Source organism: Macaca nemestrina, chromosome 7 (genome assembly GCF_043159975.1).
Source record: "Macaca nemestrina isolate mMacNem1 chromosome 7, mMacNem.hap1, whole genome shotgun sequence".
NCBI classification, from domain to species: Eukaryota; Metazoa; Chordata; class Mammalia; order Primates; family Cercopithecidae; genus Macaca; species Macaca nemestrina.
Genome location: NC_092131.1, coordinates 50,979,259 through 50,993,796, shown reverse-complemented (window position 1 = coordinate 50,993,796; position 14,538 = coordinate 50,979,259). Strand labels below are relative to the sequence as shown.

At 38.8% G+C, this 14,538-nt stretch overlaps 1 pseudogene; it reads left to right on the top strand.

Annotated features, from left to right (window-relative positions):
- The first annotated feature begins 2,244 nt into the window (after positions 1-2,244).
- Positions 2,245-5,083, top strand: LOC105473728 (zinc finger CCHC domain-containing protein 7 pseudogene; annotated as a pseudogene).
- Positions 5,084-14,538: the final 9,455 nt, after the last annotated feature.

The window sequence follows — 14,538 nt, the reverse complement described above, 5'->3', positions numbered from 1 at the left end:
ACCGGAGAGTTTGAATAAGAATTAGTGTTAAGTACCTGGGGAAGAAATACAAGCAAAGAAAAAATGAAGCAATTATTAAGTCTAGGAAAAGTTTTATAAAAAGGAAGTAAAACAAAAAGTTTCACAAAAATAAGAAGTCAAGTCCTAGTACACTAAGGAAGTATGAATAATATTTGCATAGTCAAAATAATGTAACCAAAATAATAAAAGTTGAGATATACCTACATTGGTGGAAAAGAGAGGAAGTGTGTGTTTGGGGTGCAGGTAGTTATAGAAGAGCTAAATATTCCTCTGCTCTACTAGGAAGTCATTGAAATTGACTGATGGTGTCCACAACTGAAATTTTAAAACTAGTTGTATTAGTACGTACTTTAGAGATATGGATGTAAATGACAGAAGAAAGAGCCAAAACAACACAGAGCAGTTGCCACTGAGGAACAGGTACCACGAAGTGGGGGAAGGGTGGGGCAATTTCTGTTTTTCTCTGTGTTTATAGTATAATTTGACTGTATTTTGATCATGAGAGTGACAGGATGTTATTGATATTTTCTGAAGTCTTCACTGCCAGTTGTGTGAAAAGGGAAAGAACAGAAATAGGGAGAATCTTTAGAAGGTGTAATGGCGCAGGCAGAAAATGACAATGCTTGGTCTAGGTTGGAGCACCACAGATGGTCAGAAGTGGTGGAATTAGAGATGTATTTGCTGATGATAAAATTGACAGAACTTGCTAATCTACTGAATATGGAGAGTGAGGGAAAAGGGAGTCGTGAACGATTCCTAGGTTTTTGACTCAAGCAGGTAGACGCTTGAATGGTATAGTCATTTATTAAAATGGAGAAAGCCTGAGAACTAAATGTGACAGAGGAATCCATACTTCTGTTTTGGACATGTTGAGTTTGAGAAAGTGATTAAAGGCAAGGACTCTGGAAGAAATGACTTGAGTTTGAATCCCAGATTCACCACCTACTAGCTGTGTGACCCTGAGTAAGTCATTTAACCTTTCTGTGTGTCATTTTCCTCATGCGTGAACTATAATAGAAATAATAATTTATTTGCTTCATAAAGTTGTTGTAAGAATCAATCTGTTAATTAATTGGCAGGGATCATTGTGTGATTCACTGATTTATTCCAAGTGCCTAGAAAAATGCCTGGAAGAGAGTGGGTGCTTAATAAATACTGCTGAATGAATGAATGGATGTCTATTACCCATTTGAGAGGAGAGGTTGAATAGATATATAGACGTACAACTCTGGAAATTAGAGCCAGACATAAGCTGGGAGTCATCAGTAAATAGGTATTAAGAAATACCTATTTAATACATATTAAATAGGTAGTTAAGAAAGCAGCTATAATATAAGGAAAGTTCTCCAGATCTTAAAACATACTACAGCTGCAACATTTACGTGTGTTACTAGTATAAGTACTGTCTGACAGATCATTGTTACAGAAAAGATAGTTCAGAAACGAATGCATTAAAAGCGTATCAGGCTGGTGTGGTGGCTCACGCCTGTAATCCCAGCACTTTGGGAGGCCAAAGTGGGTGGGTCATTTGAGGTCAGGAGTTTGAAAACAGCCGGGCTAACATGGTGAAACCCAGTCTCTACTAAACATACAAAAATTAGCTGGGCATGGTGGTGGGCGCCTGTCATCCCAGCTACTCAGGAGGCTGAGGCAGGAGAATCGCTTGAACCCGGGAGGCCAAGGTTGTGGTGAGCAGGGACCGCACCATTGCACTCCAGCCTGGACAACAGGGTGAAATTCCAACTCAAAAAAAAACAAAAAGAAAGAAAGAAAAAGCATATCAGTTGGAATAGATTATTCAAACAAATAATGGAGGTGGGGAAAATGAGAATATGTGGGGGATGGAGGGTGGTGGTGAAATCCAATCAGATCTTTACATTAAATTACAGCCAAAAAATTCAACATAGGCTAAGGAATTGAAGGTAAAATATGAAAACAAAACCCCAAAACTGTTGAAGGAATTATGGGCAAATATTTACACCAATCTTGAGATGGGGAATATTAATGCCATGGAAGAAATCACACAAAAAAATAGATATTATTTTTAATAGATGACATAAATATTTAAAATTTCTGAACATTAAAAAGTCATAAACAAAAATTTTAAAATGACAAACTGGCAAAATATATTTGAAATATGACAGATAAATGATTAATATTACATCATTATAATTTATTAAGAAAAGTAGGTTGCAGCCAGCACATCAAGGTTACTGACTTTTTATGATGTTTGGTGGCTGTGAGATTATAGAACCATACGAATATGATCTTTATCAAAACGAGTTATCTAGTGAAATGAGTGTTGATAGTGAGGTGGAATTTCAACTCTATAGCTGAATTTATTATGCCCAAGATCTTGGTGATGTCATCAGGGAAGAAGAACATGAAGGAAAGAACTCTGGGAATTTGGAATCTTCGAGTAGTAAACCAAATCAGAAGAGGCTAATTGTCCTTTCAGATAGTGAGGTCATCCAGCTGTCAGATGGCTCAGAGGTCATCACTATCTGATGAAGATAGTATTTATAGATGTAAAGGAAAGAATGTTAGAGTTCAAGCATAAGAAAATACCCATGGTCCTTCTGCTTCTCTTCAATCTAATGAGCTGGTTGATAAGAAATGCAAGAGTGATATTGAAGAGAGATCAGGTGTAATCTGAGAGCTCATGATTATAGCCGTCAGTTCAAGTGAAGAGGAAGAAAGCACCATTTCAGAAGGCAATAATGTGAAAAGCTGGATGCTACTGGGATGTGAAGTAGATGATAGAGATGATGATATCCTTCTCAACGTTGCGGGATGTGAAAACTCTGTTATTGAAGAAGATGATATAAACTGGTTCATCAGTGACAAAGACATTGAGGCCGAGATAGCTAATAACAAATCACCTGGAAGACACACCCAGAGATATTATTCAGCCAACAAAAACATTATCTGTAGAAATTGTGACAAATGTGGCCATTTAACAAAAAACTGCCCCTTACCAGGAAAAGTTCGTCGCTGCTTCCTGTGCTCCGGGAGAGGACATCTCCTGTATTCCTGGCCAGCCCCCCTTTGCGAATACTGTCCTGTGCCTAAGATGTTGGACCACTCATGTCTTTTCAGACATTCCTGGGATAAACAGTGTGACTGATGTCATATGCTAGGTCACTATACAGATACTTGCACAGAAATCTGGGGGCAGTATCACCTAACGACCAAATCTGGACCATCCAAAAAGCCAAAGACCCCTTCAAGACCATCAGCCTTAGCATATTACTGTCACTGCATGCAAAAGGCAATTCTGGGCACAAGTGTCCAGAAAGAGAAGTGTATGACCCGTCTCCAATATCTCCATTCATCTGCTACTACGATGACAAATATGAAATTCAGGAGAGAGAAAAGAGACTAAAACAAAAAATAAAAGTACTGAAGAAAAATGGAGATATCCCAGAGCCATCTAAGCTACCTTAGATAAAAACAGCAAATGAGAACTCCCATCATTATATAAGGAAGGGCCATGCCTTGTGGAAAAGCAACAGGTGGCCTCAATAAAATAAGGAAACACAAAAAGAAATGAAGAACAAGAACAGAAACTGGGAGAAGCACAGGAAGGCTGACAGACATGTGAAGTGGGTGAGGATTTTCCTAGGGGCCCCAAAACCTACTCTTCTCCTGGCAGTTTTAAAACCCAGAAGCTTTCCAAGCCCTTTCACCATTCATCACATTACTTCACATCAAGAGGAGACAAGTCTCCCAAGGAGGTTAAGAGGGGCAAGAGAAGAAAAAGGAGAGGTGCTTGGAAGATGATGACAATGATAACTTATTTCTTATTAAGCAGAGGGAAAAAAAGGTCTTAAGCTGTCAGGCAGCCTCTGATGTGGCTTTCCTTTGTTCTTTTGGCCTTTGTGTCTATAACCTTCTGGCATTGTGATTATTATCTGTAACTAAATAAAGTGAGTTTTGTTTTTGTTTTTGTTTTTGTTTTTAATTTCAGCCATTCCTAGATTTACTGAACATCCGTGGAGATCTCAACTCTCTAAGTCCAACAGGTTACTAGGTAAGAAAGTAGAAAGATAAACCTGGACTTCTCCTGTTCCAGGATGTCATCTTTACTCAGAATCCTAGGGCTAGGAAGAAGAATTCATCTTTTCAAGAAAGCTTTTAAAAAATACTTTGGGGGGGGGGGAAAAAGCCGCATCAAAGATAATTCATCCTCAGCCTGAGTATGAAATTAAATCCTTGTAGGACGAGAAATTAACACTAAGAAAAAGTCATCAGTATTTTTCAACTTTTTTTTACACTGGAAAGGACAATAACAATAAATTTATATCCAGCTTTTCTTGCTGCTGAAGCTGTTTTCAGAATCTTCCTTTGGACAAAACATCACAAGCTGACTGTAAAAACAAAAATGTCATCATTGAAGCCCTGAAGAGGCAGGGAATTGGGCCTCAGCAAAATAGAGGTGAAGAGTCCATCCAGTATAAATGTCAGAAAGCAGATTTCCTAAAACAAGTGAAAGAAACATAAAAAATTTTAACATAATCACAATGAAATCATTTTTTACCACTTCTACAGCGATGTTTCAAGTGGACAGTCAGATCTGTAGAGATGAATATTACTAAAAAAATTGTTTTGTTCTCTTGTATTTTTTTAAACTACCTCAAAGTTATACAGAATTTTCTGGTACTTGTACATCTTTTGTACTTCTCATACCCTAATATCAGAATAAGAAAAAGAAAATATCTGAAATAGAAATAAAAGTATAAGCATGCTGATAGAAGAATTGACAGAATAAATAAATAGAAAATTCACAGAAGAAAAATACAAATAAATAACAAACATATGAATAACTTTAATCTCTGGCAATTAATCAAAACCATATAACTGGGCAGAAAACATTTTTTATATCAAATTAGCAAAAACTACAAAAATTATAATATTCAGTGTTACCAAAGATGTAGAGAAATTAGTACTCATAACACATTTCAGATGGGAAAACTCTTTAGTAAGAATCTTGAAAATAAATATCAAAAGCTTAAACTTTTTTAGCATCTTTCATTCCAATGTTTCATGTTTATGAATATGTTTCAAGTAAATTAAAATATGCCATTAAAAGTAACGGTGTGAATCTGGTATTTTTTAATATGAAAAGATGTCCAAAATAGATTACTAAGAGCAAAAAGGGTACAAACATAGTATACTGTGGTCCTGTTTTGTTCCAATATGCTGTCTGAAAGAAAGATCAAAATGAATACGTTGAAACTCTAGAAATGATTATCTTTTGGTGGAAAAATTGGGGGTGACTTTATTTCAAATTTATACTTTACATATGCCAAACTTTCTGTAGTGAATACATTTCATAATTATAAAACATTTAAATTAAAAATTCAATATAGTACTATGTAGGATATTTCTATTAGAAAAATTTACTAAGATAGTTTGAGATTCAAAATAATGGTTGATGAAATGTAATATTATAATTGAAATTCATTCATGATAAAAAAAAAATGGATCCATGCAAAGATCATCAAAGAATATGAAAGCCATGAGGTGAAAAATTGATGGGGAACTTTATAATGGTTGTATCAGTGTGGCAACACTTGGGGCCCTGGATTAACTTTAGCACCACTAAAAGTGGGACAATCAGACATTATGTGTCTTGTATTGTGATACAATAGGATGTACCTGGCACTACCCATATATATTCTTGAAGAAAGAAAGACAGGAAGGAAGGAGGGAAGGAAGGAAAAGAAGGAAAGGAAGGAAGGAAGGAAGGAAGGAAGGAAGGAAGGAAGGAAGGAAGGAAGGAAGGAAGGAAGGAAGGAAGGAAGGAAGGTGGGAAACCTAAATCTAATCAAGTTTATATACCTAACAGTTAACAAATAATATAGGGGGATAGAAAAATAAGCTGAACAATGTCACCAGGGAGCTAATAGACAAATCAGAATGTGAGAAAATCAGTAAGATTAGGCCGGGCATGGTGGCTCACGCCTGTAATCCCAACACTTGACCTCGTTAAGAGATAACGAGGTCAAGAGATGGTTGCTACCATCTCTTAATGGTGAAACCCCGTCTCTACTACAAATACAAAAATTAGCTGTGTGTGATGGTGCATGCCAGTGGTCTCAGCTACTCAGGAGGCTGAGGCAGGAAAACTGCTTGAACCTGGGAGATAGAGGTTGCAGTGAGCCGAGATCCCATCACTGCACTCCAGCCTGGGTGACACAGCGAGACTCTGTCTCAAAAAAAAAAAAAAAAAAAAAAAAGACCTAGTCCTTTTAAAAACTAAATGGTGCAAAAAAACGGAAGGAGGGATGTATTATAGATTAAAAGAAATTTAAGAAATATAACAAGCAAGTATGATGTTTGGTCCTATTTTAGATCCTGATTTGAACAAACTATAAAAATTCATATTTTAGGTCAGTCAGAGGAACTTGATTCTGGGTCATGTTACATGATACTAAAATTTTTTTTGTTTATTCTGTTAGTTGTAGTAATGGCATGTTACAGTTAAAGTATCCTTCTCTCTCTACTAAGATATTTGTGATTGAAATTATGCAATGTCTGGAATTTGATTTTGATACTCCAAAATTTAAAAGGGAAAAAAGGTGTCTGTACTTGGTGGGGGAAGCTATATCAATGAAATAAAATTGGCAAAATTGTAATGACTCTTGAAGCTTAGTAATGGGTACATTAGGGTTCACTAAACTATCTTCTCCACTTTTGTGTATATTTGAAAATTTCCCTAATTAAAATGTAAAAGTAAACTTAAAATTATTAGCACAGATTTTCAGTTGAAGAAAATAAATGTACCTGCTCATAGTTTTGGTACAAGTGGGCATTGTCCAAGTTTGCTGATATGAACATTTATTATTTTTTAGAAATTGAGATCTTGTATCTCTGACTGGGAGAGTTATCTGGAGATACTTAGCTTAACTTGTAGACAGACATAGATTTTTGAGATGATAAAAAACTTTATAGAATAAAAACAGATTGTGAAACGATGGTGTGGGAAGAGGTATATCTGAAAATCCAAAGAAGACTATATAACAGCTTCTTAAGGCAACATACATTCTCAGTGAGGTATTTCGTAGGAATAACAGAGACATTCAGATTCCCTAAGAAGAAATAAGTGTTGCCCAAGGTCCTACATGTCCCAAGAGCATCTTGCTGGGAAAGAATGAATCAGGAGGGTTTTTTGTTTTGTTTTGTTTTGTTTGAGACGGAGTCTCGCTCTGTCGCCCAGGCTGGAGTGCAGTGGCCGGATCTCAGCTCACTGCAAGCTCCGCCTCCCGGGTTCAAGCCATTCTCCTGCCTCAGCCTCCCGAGTGGCTGGGACTACAGGCGCCGCCACCGCGCCCGGCTAATTGTTTGTGTTTTTAGTAGAGACGGGGTTTCAGCGTGTTAGCCAGGATGATCTCGATCTCCTGACCTCGTGATCCGCCCGCCCCGGCCTCCCAAAGTGCTGGGATTACAGGCGTGAGCCACCTCACCCGGCGAAATCAGGAGCATTTTTAAGACTGCAGTCCTCTTCCAGGATACTGCATGTCTAAATCCAACAAGAAGATGTTCTTCGAGATCTCTGAATTGGGAGACTGTAAGCTAACCTCGTGTCTTCTATTACACAACTAGCTCAGTACACTTGCTCTGCACCTTTGCTGCCCACTAGAATGTAAGTGTCATGAGGATAGGGCCCAGGCTTGCCAGGGTCACCCTCAGGACCCCACCCCCTGCTACAATGCCTGGCACATAGTGAGTGCTCAATGAATACTATTTGACTAATGGAGTAGTACCTTTTTGTTACAAAATGATTTCCCAATCCCCTCTACCCTAGTCTTAGGATAAAGATTTGTTTTTTATTGAGAAATGGCAAATAAGGCTTTGGACCCCCTGAAGATTAAATACTAAAATCCCCATAACAATTTTTTTGTTGGTGTTCTTATGGGACTGCGTGAATTCGAAGGACGTTTATAATGCCTCATAATGCTTTAGGAAGTGAGCCAAGAACTCCACCATCACTAGGAGTTTCAAAACCTTGAGAACTCTTCTCCCGGTGTGTTTAAGAGTATGCAGGCTCATTCTGCGCAAGGAATGTACTGGCTTATGTTGACATCTTTGTCTTTCCCTACCTCCCCACTAAGTACTATGGCAGTTTCTTTTCAGGGTCATACACGATTCCTGCAGTCTTTTTGGTGTGTGGAAGATAGCCCTACATGCTTCCCCCAGCTCACACGGCTCTAATAAGAGACAATCCCCGCAACACAGTACAGTTTCCCAGCAGGATAAAAGCTAGTTTCTAAAAGGTAATATTTCTCTCTTGAGAAAGTATAGTTTGTAACTCTGGCACTATCAAATTTCCAGGTCATCTTTTCTTGCTGGGAAAAAGAATCCTTATGAAGAGAAGTTGCTCCCTGGAGGGAGAAGAAGGCAACAATTGCCCCCTGAACCGACCCAGTGTCCTGGAAGGATGGTTACAATGGACCCCAGGGAGGCCGCCAAGCTGTTGGGCAAAGGAGGCATGGGTGACCACAGAAGGGGAGATCCCTTAAATGGAAGGACTTGCGTGGCCCTTCAGTAAAGCTCTCACGAACCGACCAGTGTGGTCACCAACCATGCTCTGATTATGTTCAAGTTGTTGAAGTTACTCAGTGGATTAATAGGATATTGCACTGGCTTCCTCAAATGCACATACACAGAATCACTTAATGCCATTTTCAAGGACAAAAAAAAACCAAAAAACAAACAGAGAGAGAGAGAGAGACAGATCCAAACGCCCTGCAAGTGAATAGAGAATAAAACAGCATAAAACAGACCCGTTCTCCTTGCCACCAAGCAGCGCTGCCCCACTGACCAAACAGCCAGCTCATGTCTGCTCATGGCTCCTGTCTGTCCAACAGGGAGAACATGTGATCTCTCATGGCATCTGCCTTGTGCACTTTTAACTCTCTGCTGTCCCATTTCTTCTTCGTTGGGTCACCTCAGAAATGGAGAAGGGGGCTGTGCTAAGGAAACGTCCAACTGAAAGTGCACGCCCAATTTCCAGCCTCATTCTAGGCCAGAGAACACAACAAGGCAACTTCTTCGTGACCTCTGGAGTTTACCTTAATTTTTCAAAAGTCTAACTAGATCTAGTAAAGGGAGGGAAAAAAAGCACTTGAAGTAGAATTGCCTCCTGGATGCCTGATTCAGGTAGAGGTTTACAACACAATTATTTGGTCATATTTACCTAATGTCTTACCTGCTCTATTATCTGTTTTTTCAGATGTGTGCTGTTTTTGATTTTTAATTGCTCTTATTTACCAAATGTCTTATTCATTATATTATCTGGTTTTTCAGATGTGTCCTCTTTTTTATTTCACTGTAAAGAGAGTCTGGCCTAGCACAACTGGTGACTCGCTTAATAACCCAAGAACTGTCAAGCACCCTGTCCAGGTTAAGCCTAGAGATTCCATAGCTGTGACTGGTGTTTCTTTATATCTTCATCCTTTATATCTTATAAAAAGCAATGCTTGCTTTTTATAAGAACTAAATAGCTTGTCTTCAAAGGGAAAGTTTAAATACTGACAATTTATTTGATAAGAATCAAATATTTTTGTGTATCAAATGCCTTCAAATGTTCAAAAAGATTGTTCCTAAGGTATCCCCATCATTTTCTAAAAACAAACACACAAACCTTCAGAATCTTTTGTAATTCAAAGAAGTTACATTAGTGCTTACATTTCCAAAAATATCCATGTGGATAAATATAGTCTAATATGTCCATGGGAAAAGTTAACAAGGGAAAAATATTTCCAAAAAATACAAAGTCAATGATAGACTGAATGAATGAATATAATATACTTGATAGTGTTTTGGATGTTCTATTTTATGTTTTGCCATTGTTTTTTTTTTCACTCAAATACTAGACAGAAGAAATATTCTGGTATTTCTATTCTCTTCTAAGAAAGTCTAGGTTGCTTTACTTGTGGCCAAGCACAAAGTTAGCTAGAATGCTTTAATAATATAGCTCACTGTATAGATTCAGATAAGCTATGGGAAAAATCATGTTTAACAAAAGATCATAATGACATAGAGAAAACACCTATAGCAGAGCACTTGCAGTGATAGCTTTTCTTCTCCTGTTTTTTTAAAAAAAGTTTTATTGTGGCTGGGCATGGTGGCACATGTCTTATAATGCCAGCACTTTGGGAGTCTGAGGTGGGAGGATCACTTGAGCTTAGGAGTTCGAGACTAGCCTGGGCAACACAGTGAGACCCATCTCTACAAAATATTTTTAAAAATTAGCCAGGCATGGTGACATGTGCCGGTGGTCCCAGCTACTCAGGAGACTGAAGCAGAAGGATCTCTTGAGCCAGGGAGGCTGAAATTTCAATAAGCCACGATTGAGCCACTACACTCTAGTCGCAACAGAGCAACAGAGCAAGACTCCATCTCAAAAAATAAACATGAAAAAGTATTATCATCTTTTTATTTGACAAATTAATGATTGTATCTATTGATAGACTAAATGTGATGTTTTGATACATGAATTCATTGTAGAAGGATGTATATTGAAATCAGGCTAATTAACACATCTATCACCTCAAATATTTATCATTTCTTTGTGGTAAGGACATTTAAAATTTTCTTTTAGCTATTTTGAAATACACAATACATTATTATTAACTATACTCTTTATGCTCTTCAGTAGAACACAATAATTTAGTCCTCCTATCTAACTGAAACTTTGTACTGTTTTCCTCTTTTTACAACTACATTAACCCATCATGAGGATGTTACTCTCAGGACCTCATCTTACTCTGATTACCTCCCAAAGGCTTGACTTCCAAATACCATCACCCTGGGGGCTAGGGTTTCAACATATGAATTGGAGGGGGCTGGACATAAATATCCAGCTCAAAACATATACAATCAGCTTATAGGTCCTTACAGTATAGGTTCATTAGGCTATTTTATGAACTCTCAACTATAAGTTCCGTGTGTGCGTATATGTGTGTGTGTACCCAAAATACCAAAGGGTTCTTTTAAATTTCTCTGTCTCAAAACTATTTAAGAACTGATTGTCCTTGCAGCCACAACGATTAAGAAATAGTTTCATACATTAAATTTAATAAGGTGATGGTCTATGTGGTTACATTACATTTTACAGATGGATCAGAAACTATTCTAAGGGTTTAAAATTTTTTCTTCTAACTTTGAGGTTTAACGTCACCCAGGAGGACCCACAGAAACCAGACGTGCACACACTCTCACATGTTCATATTTAACTCACTTCAACAAATATTCACTGAGGCTAGGGGTCCTGGGGTTCAAAGATGAGTAAGACACAGTTCTTCAAAAAGCTTATAATCTGGGCAGAAATCAGTAAACAGCCAACTGTTTTTTAATATAATAAGTATACAACTATTAATATGAACGAAAGGATCTGTGGGTACATGAGAAAAACTGATCCCCCGGAAAATGTGTGGCAAGATGGTGGGTTCGCTTTATCCTTCACTTCCCAATATTCAGTTTTACCATCGGGTAGGATTGTGAGGAATTGACCACCCCCCCGGGGAGGGAGTAAGTTCTGGGAGTAAGTTCCACAGGTAAGTCCCCATAAGTATAAGCCCTTCTGCACAAATCAAGATATTCTCAAATGATTAGTTTTAAAAAGTCCCCATAAGTATAAGCCCTTCTGCACAAACCAAGACCTTTTCAAATGATTAGTTAAAAAGAGTCCCCATAAGTATAAGCCCTTCTGCACAAACCAAGACCTTTTCAAATGATTAGTTAAAAAATGGACTTTGTCTACTATTTTCCATCGGCTAGAGGGACCGATTCAAATAACCTAATTCAATCCAGCCAGAGGGAAATCTGGTACTTATGTTTGAAAGATGCCCTATCTCTCCCACTCCAGTTTCTTTCTATCATGAGACTTCTTAGTCTCTTTTTCCAGTCCACTCTTCTTCCAGGCCTTTCAGTGTCTGAGGGATCCACGACTCAGTCTTTGGTCTTCTTTCCTTCTCTACCTACTCTCACTTCCTTGGTGATTCCTTCAGTCTTGAGACTTTAATATTATGTGCCTGCTTTCAAATCTGAAATAGATATCACCTGTCTATATTTATCTTCCAAATGCAGACTCCTAGAGCCCTCTGCTCACTTAACAGCTACCCCAGGATGTCTAATAGGCTTCTAAAATTTAACACGTCCAAAACTCAAGTCTGGATCTTCCTCCCAAACCTGTTCCTACCCACAGCCTTCCCCATCTCAGATAGTGGCTTAGGCAGAAATGCCTGGAGTGATTCTCGACTCTTCTGTCCTCTCCATCCATTCTGTCAGCAAATCCCGTTAGCACTATGTTCAAACTTTTCCAAAATCCTACCATGTCTATCACCTCCACAGCAACCACCCCAGCCCAGCCACTATCACCACTTCCCTGGGTTATTGAAAGAGCCTCCTGAGTGGTTTCTCAGATACCGCTCTCACTCCGCTACAGTCCCTTTTCAACACAGCAGCCAGGGAGATCCTCTTACACTTTGAGTTGTATCATTTACTCTTGGGCTCAACATTCTGCTGATGAAAAGCCCTTGCCATGGGCTCATAAATTTGGGCCTCTATTGCTTCCCTAATCTAATCTCCCACTACTACTCCTTCACTCATTCCACCCCAGCTACACTGGCCTCCCTGATGCTGTTCAGACGTGCTGGACGCTCCCGTCTGTGGTCTTTGTGCTGGTTGTTTCTCTGGCTGCAATACCCTTCCCAAAGCTATTCATGCATCTCACTGCCATATCCTTATGTCCACTCAAATGCCACTTTCTTGGTGAAGCCTTTCTTGACCACCTTCTATAAATTACAATCTAGCCCTTCTTATATTACCAATCCTCTGTACTCTGAACTGTTTTTCTTTTTTCATAGACTTTATCATCATTTAACATACTGTATTAGTCTGTTCTTGTGCTGCTAATAAAGACACACCTGAGACTGGGAAATTTATAAAGAAAAGAGGTTTAATGGACTTACAGTTCCACATGGCTGGGGAGCCCTCACCATCACGGTAGAAGGCAAAGGAGGAGCAAAGTCACATCTTGCATGGTGGCAGGCAAGAGAGTGTACGTGCAGGGGAACTCCCTTTATAAAACCATCAGCTCTCGTGAGACTTATTCACTATCATGAGAACGGCACAGGAAAGACTTGCCCCCATGATTCAGTTACCTCCCACCAGGTCTCTCTCACAACATGTGGGAATTATGGGAGAGATTTGGGTGGGGACACAGCCAAACCATGTCACATATTATGATTTTATATATGTGTCTGTATATATGTATATACATTTTTACAAGATATCTTTCCCCATTTGAACATATGCTCCACAAGGACAAGAATCTTTATTTTTAGACATGTGGTCTTGCCAAGTTGCCCAGGTTGGCCTTAAATTCCTGTGCTCAAGCAATCCTCTTGCCTTAGCCTCCCAAGAAGCTGGGACTACAGGTATGTGCCACCACACCCAGCATCAAGGACAGGAATCTTTATCAGTTGTATTTTACTGCTATATCTCAAGGGCCTAGAAAAGTTCTTGGCATGCAGTAGGTGTTCAATAACTATTTGTGAAATAAACTTAAAAAATTGGGAAGTCAGTCTGAGGGCAAATCTAAGACACGTAGGAAAAAATTATGAGAACTGGATCTAAAGCCTTGATCAAATCATGCCTGAAGCACACATCATTGCTGGACTTTTTCAGTAGCCTAAATCCACTATTGAATTTTACTTTTTAAGCCAGTCTGGGTTCATTTTTCTGTTAATTACTAGCAAAGGCATCCTAAAAGATACCGAAAGTAAAGGAAAGTTCAGAGATCTCATATAAGGAGGACCCTAAAAGGCAGAAAGGAGTTCTTACTCCTTCACAGCCATGCCGCTTTTTAAGTGGCCTATGCTCCCTGTCTGCATTTTCTTATCAACTCTAAAAGGGATTCCACACCTACCCCTGCACTGAAACTGCAGTCACTCAGCTCACCAGGGACCTCCTGACTGGACATTGTTCAACTCTTCTCTTGTTTATCTTCCCTGTAGAATCTGTCTTCTCTGCAGTCGGTCCCACCCATTTCTCCTCCCATGCTTTCTGTGACATCACTTTTTCCTGGATTTCCTACTTTCATTCTGGAAACTCCTTTTTCCTCCATTAAAAAGGCTGGACATCTCATGAAAGTTGGTGTTCGCAGGGCTATGTCCATGAACTAAGTCGCCTCCTACCTATAGTCTTCCTGGGAGCAATCTCATCCATTCCCATAACTTCATCACATACAGACAATGTGCTGCGAATTCCCAGTGTTCTATGGCCATCTCAGACCACAGCACTCATGGATTTCACAGACTAACAGACCGCTCTTCTTAGATCTCACACAGAAATCTAAATCTAAAACTCAAGATATAGGATTTATTTATTCCAAAACAAATCCTGTTCCCATCTTGCCTATCTATTTGAATGCTCCCACTTGACCCTTCATCCTTTCTTTTCCCACTTCTAGGTGGTTCTCCAGCCACTTCTATTTTATTTATTTAT